This window comes from Protopterus annectens, chromosome 10.part0 (assembly GCF_019279795.1).
Source record: "Protopterus annectens isolate FY-2018-M chromosome 10.part0, PAN1.0, whole genome shotgun sequence".
NCBI classification, from domain to species: domain Eukaryota; kingdom Metazoa; phylum Chordata; order Ceratodontiformes; family Protopteridae; genus Protopterus; species Protopterus annectens.
Window position 1 is genome coordinate 877,328,096 of NC_056744.1, and position 22,315 is coordinate 877,350,410.

At 35.0% G+C, this 22,315-nt stretch overlaps 1 protein-coding gene across 2 annotated transcripts in view; it reads right to left on the bottom strand.

Moving 5' to 3' along the window:
- Positions 1 to 22,315, bottom strand: part of EVI5 (ecotropic viral integration site 5) — a gene marked incomplete in the record, with an annotated part of 2,059,651 nt that overhangs the window by 1,760,154 nt on the left and 277,182 nt on the right.

Sequence of the window (22,315 nt, forward strand, 5' to 3'; positions counted from 1 at the left end):
CCCATGTTTTAAATTCATCTACTGAAGGTTGATAATACGATCTTAGTGATTTTTCACTTTTATGTCCTGTCACAGTCATTATTTGTCTTGTTTCCATCCCCGATTGTGACAGTAATGTTACTGCTGTTGCTCTTAGAGTGGTTTGTGTATCTCTTTGATAGGTTTGCTTGTTTGCAGATTTGTGGTAACATGTTTGCAAGATAGTTTTTTCCCATTGGTTGTGTTGTGTACCATGTATCCATTTTGTCAAGTACATGTTGTGGATATTTTTTTGGGTGGAGGAACAGTTGTTTTGTATTAGGTGGCCTTTTTTGTAAGTATTTTTTGAAACTTTTTACAGGACATAAAGGGTCTGTGCGGTTTTCGAACATGAATCCTCTTAGCAAATGTTTTGTAACATCATAATGTTCTTTGTGGTTTTTTGTATGTTCGTTAAAATTTTTTGTTACATATTCTGTGCCATCTGTATATTTGTTTATTGTAAAACTGTCTTCTGTGAGGTATCGTACTCCTTCATTCTCACGTCGTGCAAAGTGTAACTGTATATCAAACCATACTTTTCTTACTAGTCCGTCTGCTGTGTTTGGGGAAAGTGTTTGGCTGTTTCTCAGTTGTGTTATTTCTTGCATTGTGAGTGGCTGGTGGTGTTCTGCTGTATCTTTTCCTAGTCTTCTGTAATTTTTAATTACTAACTTAAATACATTATTTGCATTTGTTAGAGATATATCTGTTATGATGTTAATCTTTCTATTTAATGGTGGGTTATTTATATATCTGTTTAGTCCTGCACGTAAGGATACAAATGCACTTATTACGTATTCTTCTCCTTTTGTGTTTCGTACTGTAGCATAGAATTCTCTAAGTATTGTGTTTAATTTTTCTGGTGTAATAGTGTGGAAGTCTATGTTGTAGTTTTTTTGTTTTTTCCAGTTTTGAAATATGTTTATAGCCCACTGTGTTTGTTTTCTTGTACTTAATTCTTCTAATTCTAGTGTTTCTATTTGTTTAAGAGTTTTTTCTGCAAGTCTTTTACGTTTCTGAGTGGAATAGGCTTTTAATGTTTTTTTACCTTTCTGAAGAGTATGGCTTCTCACACTGTTGTCTTCTATAAGGGCCGTGTTATGCTGTAGTAATTCCTGTTCTTGTGGTTGGAGAATTTCCTTGCTTGTTGATGGTTTCATTGTGGTTTGTGGTATGTTCTTAAATATTTCTTCTATTTCAGAGTCACTTATTAGTTCAAAGTTTACTTCCATTTTTTATTTTATTATTTTCTATCTATGGTGTCTCTTGTTTGGGTGGTTTTTCCTGTCTGAGTTTGTAGTGTTTCTGTTTAACAGGGCTCGTGCAGGTTTTTGAAGGGATGTAATCAAAAGGGTTAGGTGGTGCTTGGTATAATATAGTTTAAGCAGTGTAGAACTTAATAACGTGTAGTTATGTTTTAGCACTTATAGGTATGTTAGAAATGTGGTGTAGTTTTAATTTGTATTAATTTTTTTAAAATATGTAGTTTTACTAATTGGTCACTAGATGGTGGTGTTGTATGCGCTTTTAGAAGGTGTATGCTGATGTGGAAGTTAGGTATAGTGTGTGTTTTTGACTTCGCGAGGGATGTGTGCTGTGTTTACTTTTAGTGTGTACATTTTTGGAGTTGTTTGTGTATAGCTATTGTAGGGAATATAGCTGAGTGAATGGTTTTATCAGAATGATTGCTTTTATTGTATTATAAGTGGTGGTTATGTAGTGTGTGTGGTGTATTTGCGACTGCATGACATTTTATTTTATTAGTGTTCGAGGTGAGGGACTGAGGACTGTAATAAGGGAATTGGTTAGTTTTGTGTGATTAGGTGTAATTGTTAGGTGTTTTTGGTGTTACATTTGGTTATGTTTATTTGCTGTCGCCGCAGCATGATATTTTCGCGACCGGACTTCTTCCATTATTTGTTGTACGATTTAGTATGCGCACGCTGGTTGGATTAGCCAATCAGCGTGCACGTTTATCAGCTTTTGCGAACATCGCATGGTATAACTGACTTTTGTTTACCGGGGTGGTCTGACTGGGTCTACAGAACCCATTTTCAGCAGAGGCCCGAGGAGAAAAGCTCCACGTACAGTACAATACAAATGCAGTATAATAAAATACAATACAAATTACATTAGAAATACTATACAAAAATAAGTTGAAAGAACAAACTGTTACAAGATGTTGCAGTATATTACTACACATCTAGACAATTCTATAGAGTTAAAACATTATAGACAATAATAGGTCACTCACCATACATAAGTTCATAGGTTGATACTAGGCTATCTGCCCTAGGGCATTTACAAGCCTAGCCAGAGTGTGTTTTGCTTTCACCACCCTTCTTAGATTAGTTGTCTGTGCCTCTGTATAGTAGGTCACAAGTCACATTTAAGGTTACATTATAAGCCTATATATGGCCAAGCAAAGAAGGTACAAGAAATGAAAACCAACATATGTATTACAACACACAATTAAGGGATGAGAATAGAGAATTCGGGCAAGGGGGAAACAATACAGTGTATAAATATAACAAAGGATACACAAACAGAAAGGATTTTCAGAGAGGAGGGAAACAATCGATATAACCGTATCGAAATGGCAACCAGGGTTATGTAAGAGACACAAGAAATCAATAGAATTGAATATTAACCAAGACTTGGTGCCAAGTAAGGATTACAGCAACAAGAATAAAGACATTAAAGTTAAAGGCAATGTACATACATTTGATAATTTTAATATTTTCAATTACACAGATTGTGGTATCGAAAAGGAACATTTCAACCTATTCAGTAAAGGAATGAAATATATACCTAACCCTAGATTCAACCTAGTACATATTATTATGGATTTTAAAAAATATATTAGAAAAATCAATATAGACTTGTTTTTTAATAACACGCAGACCAATTAGAATAAAACAAGATCACAAGATGACAATCAAGCTTCTGTTTTTAAAAAAGTGAGTGTATTTATTCCACCTTTTCATCCGAAAGTTGATTTATATGAAAAAAATCACATTAAGGAAAATTTATCATGAACATAAGAATCTGAAGGAAATGACTAAACAGTAATTTGACTACAGAAGACAGCAATTTATTAAATACAATTATGAATGATAAGAATATAAGAGTGATGAAGCCTGACAAAGGGGGTGGTATAGTTTTATATGATAATTTTCGGTATATTATGAAAATGTACGACATCTTATATCATTCCGGTAATTACATTTCCATTTCAATCAATGAGCTCAATATAGCTTATCGCAGAATAGACTCATATATAGAAGAATATTACATAGAAGCAAGGATTACTAGAGATGAATATGATTTTTTGAGGGTGGAATTTCCACAATTGGCTACATTTGTAGGTATCCCTAAGATACACAAAGATATCTCTGACCCCCTTTTAGACCGATCATGTCAGGCAGTAATTCCAAAACTTTCCCAATAGGGAGGTATATTGATTCAAAATTGAAATTTATGTATGAAAATGTGCCTCACATGGTCAAAGATTCATGGATATTTTTAATGAATTTTCCAAAAAATATCAATTTAGACAATGTAATATTTTTAACTATCGGCGTGATAGATTTGTTTTCCTGTATCCCGAAGGACGAAGGACTCGAAGCTTTTAGTAATAGTATAAGGAAACATACTGGTATAGAATGGAACAAAATATGTTTATTACAGGAAATTATGTCCATAGTTCTTGATAACAACTACATCTATTTTGAAGGAGAACTCTTTAAACAGATTAGAGGTGTTGCTATGGGCGCTGCATGTGCCCCTATATACGCCAATCTGGTAATGCTTAATTGGGAAGACAATATCTTATTTACAAGTGAATTTTATAAACATGTCAAATATTACTCAAGGTATTTAGACGATATCTATATTTTATGGGGAGCAGATGAGATATTATTAGAGGCATTTATCCATTTTTCAAACTCAAGTAGTGATTATTTGAAATTGACATACTCTTACAACAACATTGGCGCACCTTATTTAGACACTTTAATCAAATATGAGACACAAGTATCTTCGTCTATTTACAGAAAGGATACATTTTCCAATAGTTATCTTCATTACACTAGCTGCCATCCTGAGAGATTAAAAAACAATATTTTTAAGGGTGAATGCATACAATCAGCACGTATGACTTCAAATGACAAAGATCTAAGAATGGAATTAGAGTATACAAAAAAATTGTTTTCACAAAGAGGATACCCTAGCAATATGATGGACTCCACTATTAAATATATCTTGGAATTTAGGAGCACTAGATATCAACCATTGCTAGGTAACAACTCTGGAGGACAAGTAATAGATACAGATTTAACAATGGGGAAAACGGACTTGATTTCTAGCAACAAGTATGAAAAATCATGCGTGATTCAGTATAATATGACAGCCGGTTATATTAAACATATTATAAATGACTCACGGCACCTAGTATTTAATGATGCTCAAATCACAAAAGTAATAGGTACGAAACCCAATTTTATCTTTAAAATGGGGAGCAATATTAAGAAAATGGTGGAATACAAGAAAGAAGTAAAGATGGACAGAAATAATGTGACAAATAGAAGTTTAAAATGTGGCACATGCAACCAATGTAAATACATGTCTGATGAACTTATAATTAATTTAAATAATGAATTAAAAAGCTGTGTTTATAGTAAGTTAGGAAATTGTAATAGTAAACAGGACATTTATTTAAGCATATATCAAAAATACTCCAGTTTCTATGTTGGCAAGACCGAGAGGCATTTTAGAAAAAGAATTTATGACCACATTTATAGTATTAAAACCAAAGACATGAATAATGCATTATATAAGCACATTTTTTATGAAGGAGAGGACCATTATTTTAAATTTATCATTTTAGAAGTATTAAAACCTAGCCCTAAGGAAGGGGATATTAAAAGTCTGTTAAGCTACAGAGAGATATGGTGGCAAATTTATTTAGATGCCACCAGCCCCCCAGGTTTAAATGACCATATATCGATTAAACCCCTATTCTAGCCCACAAATAACAAATAGTAGAATTAAAACATCAATTAATTAGTTTTAATATATTAATTATTTAGTACCACAGTCTTCACAGGAGTGTAGATTTTATATAGATTTCATACAGATTTTATATAGATTTTATACATATTATTTAACAAGATTTTTAACATTTTTTAACATGGTGACAAAATCCACTTAATAATATTAACATTAGCATTATTATATTTATATATATTTTAAATGTAATATTTCTTATTTTTATATTCATATTCTTATTCAATTTTTTTTATGTACACATATATTGCATCGACGTAACAATATTTTTGTTTCATTTTCTATATTTCTTTTCGCTAACAAATGTACTTATCATTGTCAATCAAGTTTTATATGTATTGTTTTTACAGAATAGTAGAAAGATTTTGAACAGTATTTATATGATCACCTTGTCAATTTTTATTTATAGTATAACATTTTATATAAGAAGTAGTATGTATTGTACTAGTGGCAGCTGTAGAGACGTAGGTGTCAGACCACTCGTATTTTTACAGTATTTTTATAGTATTTTTATTGTATATATTTTTCACTATATTTTCATTATATTTAAATTCTACATGGTTATTTGTATTATTAATGCCATGTTTAGAGTGGTAACACAGTGGTGTCACTTTAAATATATGAAACTGTGTTGGCGCCAAAAAAGACATTTAAGAGTCTGAGCGTAATTGTTTTGTGAGTTCTGAGGAAACCCTGTGATGTTGGGTGAAAGCGCTCAACTCTGTTCAAACTTTTGTTTTTTCGTATTTGTAGAATAAAATCAAGTGGTTAATTTTACTTTGGTCGGTTGTTCGTTTGGCTACAGCATTGGAATATAACACTACAAAATTGGGCACTTATTGGTGTATTCGCAGTATATTTATTGTACGTAGTTACTTCATTCGTGGATTTTACATTAAAGGTTAGTTTACCATGCCTCTGTCTAGCAGTGACACAGAAGAGGGTCCCAGGGGTAAATTTATGATTTCCCATCCAAACGTCAAGATTCTTCTTGAAGAGGGTCATTAAGGGGCTCTGTCTGACATGGATTGGGATTTTGTTCCAGAGTGAAGGGAGCCTCTGGGATATGAATCTGTCCCTCCAGCATGTTCTATTTATTTCTGTGCTGAGGTTTAAGTCACTGGAGCATGTGGTTCTGATGGATTTGGATTTCTTGAGGTGGAGCATGTCCATTAATTCTGGGTTGGACATGGCTTTATACGTCAGGCACAGATCGCCTCTAAGTAGGCGGTAAGCAACTGAGTACAGCTGGAGTTTCTTTAGCCTAACTGCGTAGGGCATCTGTTTGAGTCCCTTGATCCTCCTGGTGAGGTACTTTTGGGGTCTTTCTAGTTGTAGCAGGTGTCGTGTAAGGTACATCCCAAATGGGGCATTGTATTCAATTATGTCTTTCTAACCACTTTGGCAATGTGATTGTCAAAGGAGAGACTGCAATCTACTTGGGTCCCCAAATCCCTAATTACTTCTTCCGTACTTAATGGATTACCGCCTATGTGGTAATTTGTGGGCACTTTGTTTTTCCAAAGGGGATGACTATGCACTTTTTGGCATTTAGCTTTAGGCCATGACGTAGATAGTGTCCTAAAAGCAGTACATAGGTAGTGCAATGTGTGACACTGACTGTTACAGTACTTGAAAAACAGAATGTTAGTTTCAGTTAGGAAAATATAGCCAGAAAGTTAGTGATGCAGATAGATAGTGAGAGAGTAGAGAAGAATAGAAGCAATACAGCCTGAGCAGTAGCTTACGGATATGGTATAGAAACAGAGAAGGAGTTAGAAGAGCCTTAGTATCTTGCAGTCTGTGAGGGACTGAAATGTGACAGAAGAGGAGGATGAGGCTAGTGTGGAAGAAGAAGACCAGAACATTAGGCAGGCTTTATCCAGGAGCTGTGCCATGTATTTTTGAGATGATTTGTTAAATAGGCTTTGAAATCAGTTAGGTCAGGCATAGACCTGGTAGTGAATTCCAAATTACAGAGACAGAGTATGAATATACAGAATGAGCAGGTTTTCTTGTGGGTTTTGAGATAGCCAAGAGATTTTTGTCTTCTGATCATAGGGATCAATTTGGTGTGTAAGGTGTGACTAGATTGGCTAGTGCAGGGCAGGCAGTAGGCTTGAAAATAAGGTTGTGAAGACAGATAGCTGAATAAAGGCACGTTGGTTGGGTGCTCAAGCCCGTTTAATTCTAGGAGTGGTTTACAGTGATGTGTGTGATATTTACAGTCTGTGGCAAACTTTGCAACTTTGTTGCAGCACTGCTCCATCTTGCTTAGGGTAGAAGTTTAAGTTAGTTAGTCTAGGGGCACCATAAAGAAGGGAGAGAAGTAAAAATGTTTTTGCAAGCATAGTTTTGGTTGCTGCAGTAAAGAAACGTTGATTTCTATATGAGAGTCTCAGTTTTTGATGCATTTTCTTTATATTTTGCTGTATATGAGGGTGAAATTAAAGTTTATTGTCAATGATAACATCTAGAAGTTTGGTTTCCTGCACTATTTCTATGACAGTGTTATCAGATGCAAGGATGTTGAAATGATCAGTGACAGTGGAGGTGTTTTTGGAATGAGAGAGTACTAGTATTCTCTTTTTTGGATTAAGGAAGAGTTGGGCATTTCTTAGCCAGGATTCGAATGCAGTAAAGGACTGTTGAGTTTTTGAAAGTAGTTCTAGTAGTGATTGAGCAGTACAGATTATGGTGGAATCATCAGCGTACTGAATGAGGGTCCCAGGGTGAGAGGCAGTGCGAAGGTTGTTTGTGAAAATGTTAGGTCCTAGGATGGAGCTTTGAGGGACTCCAGTAGGGTTGTGGAGAAAGGGTAAGAGTTCATTGGACCATTTCACTGCTTGATTATAATCCTTGAGGTAGCTCTGAAACCATTTACCTGTGTTATGCGAGAAGCCTAAATTAGACAGTGTGTTCAAAAGTAAGGGGTGAGACACTGTGTCAAAGGTTTTGGAGAGATCAGGGAACACTGAGGCTGTATAGCATCCTGCATCTCTGGCCTTGTTCACAGTGTCTGTAAAAGATAATAGGGCTATAGCTGTGCTGTGGCTGGGTCAGAAGCCAATGTTGGGTTTTGGTTAAAAGGTTGTTTTGCAATGGATATTGCATTACCTGCTGATGGATACCTCTCTCTCTAGAGAATGTTTGATATTGGACATAAATTGGATGGATCAAAAGAGTTGCCTTAAAGGATGGGAGTGATGTGAGATTGTTTCAATATGGTAGGTACTTCGGATTCAAAGACCTATTTATAAGGATACTGACTGGGTGGGCAACTTGAGTTAGCAGCCAGTCTGAGGTAGTGTGGTGGAAGATTGTCAGCTGAGGTAGAGCAGGATTTTAGTTTTTGTAGCAGTTTCTTAATGGTGTCCATGGGTATGGACCAAAATGAGAAAGAGGTTTGATAAATGCTGAAATAAACTGTGCAGCATATTTTGAGCTTACATAAATAGATATGGTCATACTACATACTACCGTGCGCTAATTAAGCAAGTTGTGAATAAGCCACTTGTTCAGCTAATCACAACCAAATCTATACTCTACCAGATGGACTTCAAAGACGGCTGCATAGTCAGTACCAATTTAAATTCAGCTCTCTCAGTGTGAAAGGAGGAAAAAAAAAACAGGAGACAGAAACAGTGAATTTGTCTTTTTGGTTAAATTTCAGTTGCTGGCTAGTAAATTCACTGCCCAGATAGCAGCAAAGAAGAAATTCAGAGAACCTGAAATAAAATCTACTGCAAATGATGAGGAAAAAACACTGGTTGGAACAAACCTGCAACTGTTCAGCAAAAAGCAGTTCAAGCTCCAGCTTTGATCCATGCATGGCATGACTTCCACTAATCTAGAGGAAAACACAAGTCAAATCTGCTCAGAGCCGATTAGCACTGAAGGGAGTACATAATCTCAAACAACAACGGGCTGGAAAAAAATGAGGCATCACATTCAGGTTAGGTGGTCAAACTGCAAAAATCAGAAGTCGAAATGAAGAAAATGCTGGCCGAGTATGACACTGCTCAAGAAGAGAGATTTAAAAAAAATGGTAGAATTAGAGGACAGAGCACAAAGGGAAAACCTGAGATTTTCTGCTGCCCCCAAGAAAAAGGATGGAACCAAATGCATTTCTTCATTTATGGAGGCACAAATGAGCAACTAGACTAATATTCCACAGCAGTTGTTAACTGAAAGAGCACATTGTGTCTATGCTCCAAATTCGGCCAAACGAAAACAGTTAAGATCTCCAACAGTGAAGATGCAATCTTACCAGTAGAAAGAGATGATTCTGACAAAACTGTGACAAAAGGACAAAGTCCAAAAAGCTGGAGACAGAATGTTTACGGAAAATGTTTACTCACTGTATACCAGACAGAAGAGAAGTAAATCTATTTTGCCAATCAGTTAATGTCAAGAGGCAGGTGTGAGATTCAAACAGCTGTATCTAGCTATCTTCAAAATATTTTTCCTGGAGGGTCAAAGTCATTTTTGATGTAGAACATGCTAAGGAATAAAGTATGTCCAATCAAATGTGAACTATCAAACAAACGAGGACTCTCCTTTCTACTCTTCTGATAATAAAGCTAAAGCTCACAGAGAGACAGTACACCAGTGAAACCTTTTTCAAGGTAACAAAGTAAAATGCTAGAGAGAGAGAGAGAGAGAGAGAGAAAAGCACAGGATTTGACTAGAACCAGGAGTACACCGGAAAGGAACCAGAGACTGGTGTTGGGAAAGTGATCAACAAGAAAACCAGCATCTCAGAAAATACTGAATAAATGTGGGATTACAAAGCATCCTTCACATTTGTGAAATACAGCAGAACAAGAAAACCTGGAAATATTGGACTTCGACTTTGTTAAACTTGTATAGGACTCCAAAGCATGTGCCCAAAATTGAGACAGATTTAAATATTGCTCTCCTAAATTTAAAAAGCTGCTAGAACAGATTTGACATTAACGTGCATTTTCTGAAGGATATGAAGCCTGAACCTCAAATGCCAGTCATTAATGACCTTAATCCTCAGTGATTTGCTAGAAAAACACAAATTTCATGAGGAATGGACCAAAACTATGAGGCAAACATCTGGACAGTTGAGAGGTAAGAGTACCACACAGAAGTGTAGCAAAAATGCAGCACTAGCTGGATGGAATCGGGAAGGTCATAGCAAATGTGAATCAGTACACACAGATGAAAGGCTGCAGATGAGTGAGGTACTCAGAGGGGTTTGTTCAGTGGCTTGTTATTTTTCAAAGTCTTCTCTCTTCTACAACTTTTTTTTCACTATTACGTTCACTACTACTCTCTCTACACCTATGTACTTACAGCATCCTAGTCAATGTCACTCCCTACTCATAATTTCTACTTCTCCCCTCTTATACCCTTCTGAAGTAACCACACCTACTAATATCAGATTGTTCCTCCTCCATTACAGTATAGAGTATTTCATTCATACTACCCAATATACGGTCTCTCAATCTAATTTGCTGTATCCTTGTATTGAAACCTTCAGATCATACACTGTACTAAGTTAAGAACATGACTTCAGATAGTACACTGTACTCTAAGAACATGAACGTCTCTCATATATTGATAAAGTATATTTTCCATAATGGATTTCTTACTCAATGAATTTGAATACTCTCCAACATCACTGTGTGTCTAGCAGTGTTACTAATGTTTTGGAGAACATTGAGGGCAGGAGAAGATGAAGGAAAGATGTAACTAAGTAAAACTTTTTCTTAGTAACAGTATTTTTTTTATAAAACATGACATACTGCATAGTTCTACAGCAAAATATGTTGAGTTATTTTATTTGATATATAGAGATACTAATAGAAAACATGCTCCTTTTTCCCTTTTCTTTCTTGGTATTAAAAATGTAGGCACTGCATTGTAAAAAAGAGAAGAAAGCCTGGACAAAATCACATTTAAGATAATAGTTTGTAATCTTGGGTTGTTGTGGTAAAGGATGGGTTGAAATATGCTTTTTCTTACTTTCGCATTAAGGCCCTTGACTTGATCTAATAACGTGTTTTAAGTGGAAGCAAGTAAACAAAAGAACACTTCTTGTCTAGCAAATAAATGTGAACAGTGCAGCATGAGAAGTTTGCAGCTGAAGGCAACTGTGTATTTGCTTCTCATGTCTCTACTGAGAGAAGCTGATAAGTGGCAATAAAAACAGAACACTTTTTCCAATGGCTAAAAGACAGTTTTCTGAAAGCATTCAAGTTGTTTTTTACATCCTGGAGAGGAATAAAGACAAGACAAAAACATACACCACTTACTGTAAGTAGAAGCATAGGCTGTACAAAGTGTCTTAGCATTAATAACCTTCAGTACAGGTTAGTTTAACACTGAGTGTAGCTGTCGATAAGGGAAATTGTTCCTATTATTACTTGGAGATGTACATAGTTGTGTGTGTTTGTATTAAGTTAATAGGTTATAGGGGTGTTCTGGGTGTGTGTGTGTTTTGTTTGAGGGTTTTCATTAAAACAAAAAAAGTCTTAAGAGGTGACACAGCTTCAAAAGAATATGACAAGAAACAAATAAGATCAACCTGGCAAACAGTGTGTGCATGTAAAACAAAAGATGAAACTAGACATTTTATACATAACTGGTGAGAATAAAAAACTTACCATAATGGTAACACTTTCGACATTTTCCTTGAACATGAATGGTTCCACAAGTACATACAAAAAAAGAAAGAGCAGTGAACTATATTATGAAATGCAGAGTACAAATAGCTGTGCTAAAGGAAACATGTTTGGAAATAGAGCATGTAAATTTGATAAAAAAAAAAAGGATTTCTGGATGGTTATTCAGAGGAATATCTGGGACAAAGGAAAACTGGAGTACTTGTATTAATTGCTAGAGGAGCTCCAATAGTGACAGAAGAGGAGAAAAAGATAACTACGGTACATATGTAGTAGTAAGAGTTTATGGCAACAGAGGAGAATAACACTTGAACGTATTTATATTCTACCTAAAACTGCTACAATGGAGCTTGAAAAAATACTGGGAGAATCAATCAGCTTTTAGCAGGGAATATTATTTTGAGGTGGGGACTGGAATTTGGTTTGCAACAGTGAGGATGTACCTGGGGGCCTTGAAGGGGAAAATTTAACAAAAGAGAATAGATTTTTGAAGAAACATGTGAAAATGTTTTGTATAGAAGATGGAAATTCAATAGTATATTGAATTGAAGATAGAATTTACATGTTATTCCCCAACGTATGAAAACTGGGCTAGGCTAGACAGAAATTATATTTCACAGGAATATGTGCATTTAATTAAAAGTTTTGATGTACTTCCAACAGGTCATTATAGATCATGAGCCAATAATAACTAAACTAACATTCAGGGTAATGAAACAAGAAAACTGGTGCTTCTCCTTATCTGTTAGAAAGAGACAAATTTAAGGAATGGTTAGTGGGAGTTGAGGAAAACAGAAATTTCTTCAGAGAAAACTGCTAGAGAGTGGGATAAAATGAAAGTGGAGTTTAAAAATAGTATACAAATAAAAGAAAGATATTTGGTTAAGATGTAACAAGAATTATTTTGAGTTACTGACAAAGTATTGCAGAATAGGGTAAATCTTTCAGCAGTAGAGGCGAAACTGCAGAATGCTAAAATAAAATAAGTGAAAACCTGGATAATATGCATGAGTTTAGAAAGACTGATGTTAACAGAGCAGAAAAGCTTTTAGCACAATGGCTCAAACAGAAAGCAGAAAGGGTTGTTGGCAAGTTTAGGGAGCCTGTAACAAGGAAAATAGATCCTGTACAGGTATTAGAAATATTTCAGAAATGTTATGAAAAATCAATAAAGGGGAGAAATGTGGAAACAAGAAAAAGTGGAAATGTTTATGAAAGAATTAAATGTGTCAAGGTTAGAGATAGATGACGCTCAATTGTTAACAGGATAGAAGGAGGAAAGATAAAAATGGTGATGTATAACCAACCTGCAGGAAAGGCTCCAGGAATAGTTGGTATTACTATGGAAGTTTCAAAGCTAGGAGGGAAGAAAGTTATAAAGATCTGGAAGGGTTTAACAGTATTTTAAAAGGAGGAAAAACAGCAATATCCTGGAAGAAAGCTGTGGTAGATGCAATACCTAAAGCCAGTAAAGACCCATCTGCTCCAGGTTCATATAGGCCCATTTCAATTCTAAATCATGATTATAAAATGTTAAATCTATAACAGCTAAAAGAATGGCATGGTGAAGATGCCAAAACGAACATACATGGGTCACTGTGGTTTTTCTAGAGGGGAGGCAAACATTTGACAAAACTAACAGAACAATGATGAATGATGAGAAGCAGAAAGTCAGAAAACACTACTGTTGTTGGCAAGCACTGATGCAGAGAAAGCATTTGACAGAGTATGGTGGGATTTTATGAGCAAGGCAACAAGAAGTTGCATTTCTTGACACAATAACAAGGTTAATTAGGAAGACATATGAGGGATCGGACATAAAAACTGAAGTGGAGGGTTCCTCTCTGACAAGTTCCGTTTCACCAGGGAAACCAGGCAGTGGTATCCTCTTTTCCCTTTATTTGCATTATATTTAGAACCACTGGCAAAGAAAATAAGGGACTGAAATTCAAGCATATAACTGGCACAGTATTCAGGAAAAGGTGGCTTAATTTGCAAAAGATTTTATTTTGTACCTGATAAAACCAGAAAAGAACATGTCAGTGTTGCGGAACACTCAAACTGTTTCAAGTCTTTTCAGGATATAAAGTTAATGGAAGACAAAATAAAGGCAATAGCTGTAAACTATGCACCCACACATGAACTGGTTCAGCAATATCCACATTTATGGGGACATGATAAAAAGAAGTACTGAGTATGGGTTAAAAAGAATTCTGTTACGGAAGCTAAGGATATGTGGGAAGAGACTAAACAAAAGATAACACAAAAACTTGAGAAAAGGAGGCTCTGTTTTATGGACATGGACAGCAAGATAAAAGCAGTGAAAATGTTTTTAGTCAAACATGTTTTTACCAAACCACAGGAGAAGCTGTGGATAGCAATAAAGAATTGAATAATTTCATATTGGAGGGGAGGAAGGCAAAAGTTGAGTGGGACAAGTTAATCCCTCCAATGAAACAAGGAGGTTTAGGATGACCTGATTTGAAATATTTCAGAGCTACAAAGTTAAGGCTGCTATACATAGCACAAGTAGAAAGCTATAATTGAAAGTGGAAAGGGATGATGATGAAACAATAAACCAGGAGAGACTGGGAGTTTGGACAGATCCTTAAAGAGAACAACAATTACCATACAAAATACTATATTCATAAGTAGCAGAAAGTATTCTATGAACTAAGCCAACGCGGGGATGGAGTAAGGAGATTCTGCCGATAAGGATGACTGTAATTAGGGGTATAGAGAAGAGGCAAAAATGGGCTGGAATTCCCTGGATAAAAGTGGCAAAGCAACCAAGATATTGGGAGCAAATAACTAGAAAAGGAGAGGTAAAAGAATGGGAAGAAACCAAGAATATATATGAACTGCAGGCTGGAGATCACCCCTTCCTATTAAGGATTGAAAGCAGACTACAGACAAACAGAAATGAACAGGGGAGATCCTAAGCAAAAGACCAGCACTGGCAGAGTTTTTAGTAGAATCTAGAACAGAAGCTGCTGTTAAAAAAGGGATAATTAAGAAGGCATATAAAATACTTCATGATAACTACAGGAATCAAAGGAGGTTAAAAAAGGACTGGGAGAGAAATTGGGCAGGCAATTCATAAACAATGGGAGTATATATGTATGGCTCACAAATATGCAACAAATTCTAGAAGATTTAGGATTTTTGCTAGGAAGCGTTTGCATAGGTTATTTTTATACCCTAAGCAGATACTAAAGAATTTTTCCTTAGGTAGATTCCACATGTTGAAGGTATGATGGGGAAGAAAGAGGTAACTGGGAACATATTTTTGGAAGAGTAATAAGTTAGCAGACTTTAAAAATTCCCTGCAGACTTCTCTGTCAGAAATACTAGGTCAGCAAATTGTTCTAAGTTAAGAAAATTATTTTTTGAGCTGTGGCACAGAATTGGAATTGCTTACACATAAAGCCTTGATGCGTTTAATTCTGGTAGCTGCTACAAAATCAATAGCTAGAAAATGGTGATCAGAGTCTAAACCAACTATACTATTAGTAGTGAATAGAGCAGGACTGAGGTTTAAGGAAAGGCATGAAATGAATGAATTATGTAATGCATTCATACATGCATACATACATACATCCATCCATATATTCATACACTCATACAAATACTTCAAGCATGGGCATTAATGCCCCTCTAGCCTGCCAATATACCAAAACAGTTGTTCCCGTTAAGTGTCCAGGCTGTTATTAAAAATATCTAAACTAGAGTTTGCTTTAATGTAATTTGGTTGTCTGCTCCATGCATCAGCTGCTCTCAGAGAACCAGTTAGTACACTTCTCATTCCTATAAAATTTTCTATATAGGTTGTCTGATGAATCTCTACTACTAATTTTTGATAACCCCAAACATAGACAGAGGTAGTTGCCTCTATATACCTGAATCAGATCATCTCTTAAATATCTATAACAGACACTATACAAGTTCTGATATTTTAGTTTTTCATAATAACTTAAATTTTCACATCCATGGATTTCTACTGTACTCTGCCCAGTTTACTTGTGCTTGTTTTCTTATAAGGTTTTCATATTATTGTTCGATACTCAAGTTTGGGTCTAATGTAATTAACAATGACTTAATCATTTCTAATTTCCTAGACTTTATATATCTTTTTATACAACCTATAGGTTTTATAACTGTCATTAATGAACTGGTTGATAAGATTAGAAAAACTCAAAGCTGGATCTACCCATATGCCCATGTCCTTGAATGGAGCTACAATTTCAATCGCTGTGTGCTGTATTAAATGTTCACTTTTCAATTATGCCTCCCAAATCTCGTACGCTTAGTTTTTGATGCGTTTACCAGCATATTATTCTCCTGTACCCAAATGGTCAATTTAGTCAAGTTCTTTTGCAAACATGCCCTATCTGTAACACATGTAATCAGTTTACCCAATTTCAGGTCATCTACATACAGACTGTAGAACACCTCAGATGAAAAAGATAGGTCTGAAAAACAAACTAAACAAGTAAGGGCCTAGGACAGAGTCCTGTGGGATACCCAGGCTGTAACCAAGAATTCCACATGTCCAACTGCTGTATGACACTTGCCACGCCCTTTTTTGTAAGCCACACAGTTATCCATCCCATCAACAGTAAATCAATACCTAGTTCTAATTTATTCATCAGTGTTTTCTGTATAACCCTGTCAAAAGCTGAAGTTAAATCTATATAAATTACATCACAGCACAAATTTTCATTCATAGCTATTATATTATTATAGAACATAATGTTATAGCTGGTAATAAATCTATTTTCAACATATGCATGCTGATACATAGTTTCAAGTTCCAAACTTTCCAAATCTGACAACTTATCCAATATTACCTTCCATTATTTTTCTACATGAAAGTAGTCTTAAGGGTCTGTATGCCTCTGGATTTGTCCAACTACCCTTTCACGTAAGGACAGGTTTAATAAGTGCATGTCTCCAATCTCAAGCAATAGCATCAAATTTATACAACCTAGTAAATAATAGATATAATGGTATTATAAGTTCTTGCTGAAGAGTTCTCAGGTCATTACTAATTCCATCTCCTCCCTGTGCTTTGCTTGGATCCAGTTTGCATAGTTCTTTGTCAATATAATCTAATTTGATTCCAGTATCTGAGGTAGTCGATGTCACTAAAACAACTTATCACCCCCCTTTGTGAAGCAAAACTGTTTTGCATAAGATTTTGTAAAGGTATCTATAATCTGTTGAATCTATGAATACATTTTAGAATCTACACACAAATTTATCAATTTGTATGTCTTTACTCCTACATTGTGTATCTATACAATGGTTTCCTATTATGCACAATATCTTTACATACATTTGCTTAAAGTTATTTTCTTGATCTTGTCTCACACCATGCATAATTTGTTTGTCCAGCTTGTTTGTTTCAGTTTTCAAGGTTGTAGTTTGACCTCTTTTCCATTCTTAATAATTTTTGCCTCTTACCTTTATCAGGCATCTTGTTCTTATGGAAGTACATCTCTCTGATGTTATGTGCCTAGATCCTGATATTAAACATTTTTTTTGCACTCTTCTCTTTCAAAACTTTTCACATTCCTTATGCAGTTTTTCCACTGAATGCATCATTCCAATTAGTTTTACATAGTGACCGTAAAGCTTCTTTACAGTCTGTAATTGATCTTCTGTGCAGTAGTAAGACTTCAGTTTGGCATAATAATCTAATAACAAATTCACCTTTACAACCCCATGATCACCGACATCAATGGTGGTAAAACTTGAGATTAAGTAAGAGTAATTTCTTTTGTATCACAATGTCTATTATGCTCCCTTCTCCAAGAGTTTTTTTTTTTTTTACAATCTTGAGCAATTGTTTCTGCACATACACTGTAAATAACTTCCTTACTAATATTGTTGAATCATTATTATTCAAGTTAGTTTCTGGTAAATTTAATTCCCCAACCACTATTATTCTTCCCTCCTGTGTTTCATTAAAGAAATGTATGAATTCCTCTAGGTCATCAGCACTAGACATTAGTGGTCTGTACACTTCAACAACTGTTGTATGTTCCAGGGTAGTCTTTATTTTTAGTTACACAATCTATAGTATTGGTGTTGTTATTGAACATGTGCACTCTTGTAAAGCTACTTGCATTTTATCCTTGTCCACTAGATGGCATCCTTATCCTAGTATTTGCCTTATACATCTATCCCACTGTTTTGAAATATATTTATCAGGCACCTTGATTTTCCTCTACTTGTTGTTATCCCAGTCCTGCTCACTCCTCTATTTTCACTATAACTCACTCGCCTCCACACCCATCTCCACCTTACCTCAGCAGTCAGCTCTTCACTGACTGTTCTTGGGGTCCTCTTCCTTCACTGGCTCTACCCTCCTTCCATATCCCACTCTACTGTGCTCCAACTCCCCCTACCTCTCACTATCTTGCTCCTGTGCCCGGTGTTCCCTGATCTCTACTTCTACCCCTCTTCCTCAATCCACCCTCCTTTCTGAGCAAGGCCTAGAATAGACACCAGATTCTATTTAACACAACCACCAAAAATTTCTAAAATAATAAACCAAAATCCAAATGGAAAAAACTTCACAAGATAAAAAGCACAGATTTATTATAGCGCCTCGGTGTAGAAACACCTTCATGGAATACAGATCCAATCACAGATACTGCTTAAATACACATTTTAATAATAATTAAACAATAAAATAAATAAATAAATTTAATTATTTCTTAAAGCAAACATCTCCAATTAATTTCACCATTAAATCCTTTAGGGACCATGGCATTAAATTTCAAAATATAAATACTTCCTTTATATAAAAGTTTTTCTTATAAAATATCGTCTCCACAAGAAGGCACGATTTGTTCCAAAACACATCCTTTTAGCAATGAATAGTCACTATTATGTGATTCTATAAAATGAGCAGCAATAATTTTTTCTTTCCTCCCGTTTTTAATGTCTCTAATATGTTCCAAAACGTGAACGGAACATTCTCTTTGTTTCCCCCCATGTAAAACATGTTACAGGGGCAGCTTAAAACATACACTACCCCCTTAGCTTCACATGAGAATTTTTCTTTGGATGTAAAAGGTACATTATTAATGTATTTAAAACAATTAACTATATATGGACACACCAAACATTTGCCACATTTAAAGGTACCTGTCTGAAATACACAACTGGGTACTGCACAATTCTGCATACTGAAACATCCCCGTACTAGCATATCTTTTATACTTCTACCCCTTTGGTATGCTATAGAGAAATGTTTCGGTAGCACATCAGATAAAAAAAATCATCCTTCAACAAAAACTTCCAAAAATGAGTTAACATTTCAAATATTTCAAAACTTTTTATATGTTACATACTGTTACAAAATAAATCTGTTGAATTTGGTCCAACTCAAACTTCTTTTTTCTTCCTTTATTTTTCCCAACAGAGTTGTTATTCTTATTATATACTTTATGACTGGCCTCCCTTATTCTCTTATATCCTCTCTTTATAAAAATCTCTGTAGACTTACAAATTTCCTTTTCCAGAATATCGGTTTCATTACATATCCTGGACAACCTTAAAAACTCATTATAAGGGAGTGCATCTATTGTACGAGGAGGATGGCAACTAGATGCATGTAAAAAATGATTGCCATCCTCAAACTTCCTATGAACCCCTGATACAACTGTACCATTTATTTTCCCTTACAACTCTAAATCCAAAAAATGAACTTTGGTTCCTTGTTGTAAACCATCAAAACTCAAATCAAATGGATTTTGGTGTAAATCAAGTATAAATTTCTCTATATTTTCTTTGCCCCCTTCACATATAAAGATTAGATCATCAATGTAATGAAAATATTTGATATTTTTTCACAAATTCCTGCCTAAACAGAAATGTTATTTCAAAATATGACAAATTTGTGTACATGGGGGCAAAAGGTGCCCCCATTGCAGTACCTTCCTTTTGTCGATAAATCTGCTGATTATATATAAAAAAATGTTCACCAAACAAAATTCTATCATTTCTGTTATTAAAAATAGAAAGAGGATTATCCCCTAAAAAATGCAAAATAGCAGTTATACCATCTTTGTGTTTTATGGATGTATATAAACTTTTCACATCCAGTACAAAACAGTACATCTCCTTACGCCATTCCAGATCAGTGATTTTTTTCAAAAAAGCAAAACTATCCTGTATATAGGACAAATTATTTTTTACATAGGGAAGCAGTATCTCATGCAACAGCAGGCCCATATTATGTAAAAAAAATATCTACAGGCAGAGACAATAGGTCTACCTGGGGGTTTCTCAAGATATTTATGAATCTTCAGCAAACAAAAAAATATTGCCGGTTCTTTGTTATTAACAGAAAATTTAATTTCCACATCTTTTTTGGAAAAATAACCTAAACGCAGACCTTTCTGTAACAAAATATATCTCTCCATTGCCCTTGTCAAACTTGCATCATTACTGCATTCATATATTTTTTTTATTTTCTAAACGTTCCATACATATACCATAATATTGTATTGCATTCATTATAACAATTTTATTGCCCTTATCGGCTGGTTTAATTATCAGCCCTTTATTATTTTGCAATTCTAACAAAGCCCTCCATTCCCTGTAAGTTAAATTATAGTGTATGGACTTAATTAATTCCTCACATATATTGCTTCCCTCAAAACTAGTAATGGAATGGAAATGTAAAATATTCTGATTTTGAAAAGGAGGCATAAATTTACTAACTACTAGAATATTAGATGTATCCAATAAACTATATTCATTCGGGTCCGATAACCATTCATCACAATTTTGCTGCTCATTGTATTCCTCACATGAAAAAAAAACTTTCATTAGATGATTAATCCGCCAACTCATTGTTACTTTCACTCTTATCCACTTTACAAGAAAAAAAACATTTCAAATGTAATTTACGAACAAATATAAAAAGTTCCCGTTGAAAAACATGAATCCATGGAACAACTGTTGGGTTAAATTTTAAATTGCAAACTTAATACTGTGCACTGCTCTTGTGTCAAAGCATACCCCGAAAAATTTACTAAATTTGAAACATTTAAAACTACATCTTTACCAGTAACATTAGTGTTTAAATCTCTTACTGTTATATTGTTCATTTCTGTGGACTCTGTTGTACGGACCATGCCCATTATGGGAGTTATTCCAGTTCCTTTTCTGTCCCAGTTTGTGTTGTTGCCATCCTCTAACCCCCCCCCCCGAAACCGGTTCTAATTTTCCTGTGGCTGTTCAGGGTGGGGCAAAGGGGGATAATCTTCATCACCACTTCCCTGGTTGTCTTTCAAATTGGAGCCATCCGTAGATGTAAAGGAAACTGACTGCTTTCTTTTCCGGTCGCCATATTGTCTTCTAGATCTGGCTTTCCGTTGACTGGATGACACTACAAAGGCACGACCCCCTTCATAGTCATTAACATCCCTTATCAATTTATTCTTTTTATAACTGATAAGTTCAGTCTCCAATGTGCCTAACCTACTATTCATTTTGCTAAGAAAATTATCGGCATTAACAATACCAGTAGAATTGGTGATAGTATTAGACAATGTGACCAATTCTTGCTTGAGTTTTTTATGTTTCCGCTCATCCCTTTCAAGCAAAATTTGTAGCCAGTCCATGACACATTTATGGGAAACTGCTAACCACCGTTCCCTAAACTGTTTATCTATGGGGCACTTCATCAAACGGAGTACTAGGATTCTTCACAAAACGGAGACCCCTTGGTGTAATCTTCAATTCAATATACCTTTTCAGGTCCAAAACATTGTAATGCACACAGGTCTCTTTTTCCAGAAGTTTTTCAAATTTATCACATAGTTCTCTTTTTTTCTACTGGAACATTTGTTAAAACTTGCACCACTGATGAGAATGGATTAGCAATGTGTTTAGCTCTCTCAGAGACAATGCATCAAATAAAGGTCCAGCAACCTTACTCAGTTCCAGTCTCCAAATTTGGACCTACAGTCATCTGGTAATTCATATATTGTTCCATTGTTCTTTGTGAACCCAAGAGAGAACTCGGTCCACCTGCAGCACCAAACAAGGGAGTCGATTCTTCCCTTAAAACACAGGGTATATCCACATTCGGATCAGAAGACAATGTTGCAACACAACCACCAAAAATTTCTAAAATAAACAACTAAAATCCAAATGGAAAAACCTTCACAAGATAAAAAGCACACATTTATTCTAGCACCTCGGTGTAGAAACACCTTCATGGAATACAGATCCAATCACAGATACTGCTTAAATACACATTTTAATAATAAACAATAAAACAAAATAATTAAATAATTAACTGAATTATTTCTTAAAGCAAACATCTTCAATTAATTTCACAATTAAGTCCTTTAGGGACCATGGTATTAAATTTCAAAATATAAATACTTATTTTACATAAAAGTTTTTTTTTTTTTTTTAAATATCATCTCCACAAGAAAAAATGATTCTATGTAGATTATATCTCTTTCCAGCCTACTCTACCTGATACTGTGAACCTCTCGCTTTCGGTCAGTACCTGCCTGGATCTATCTTTCTCCTCCCCT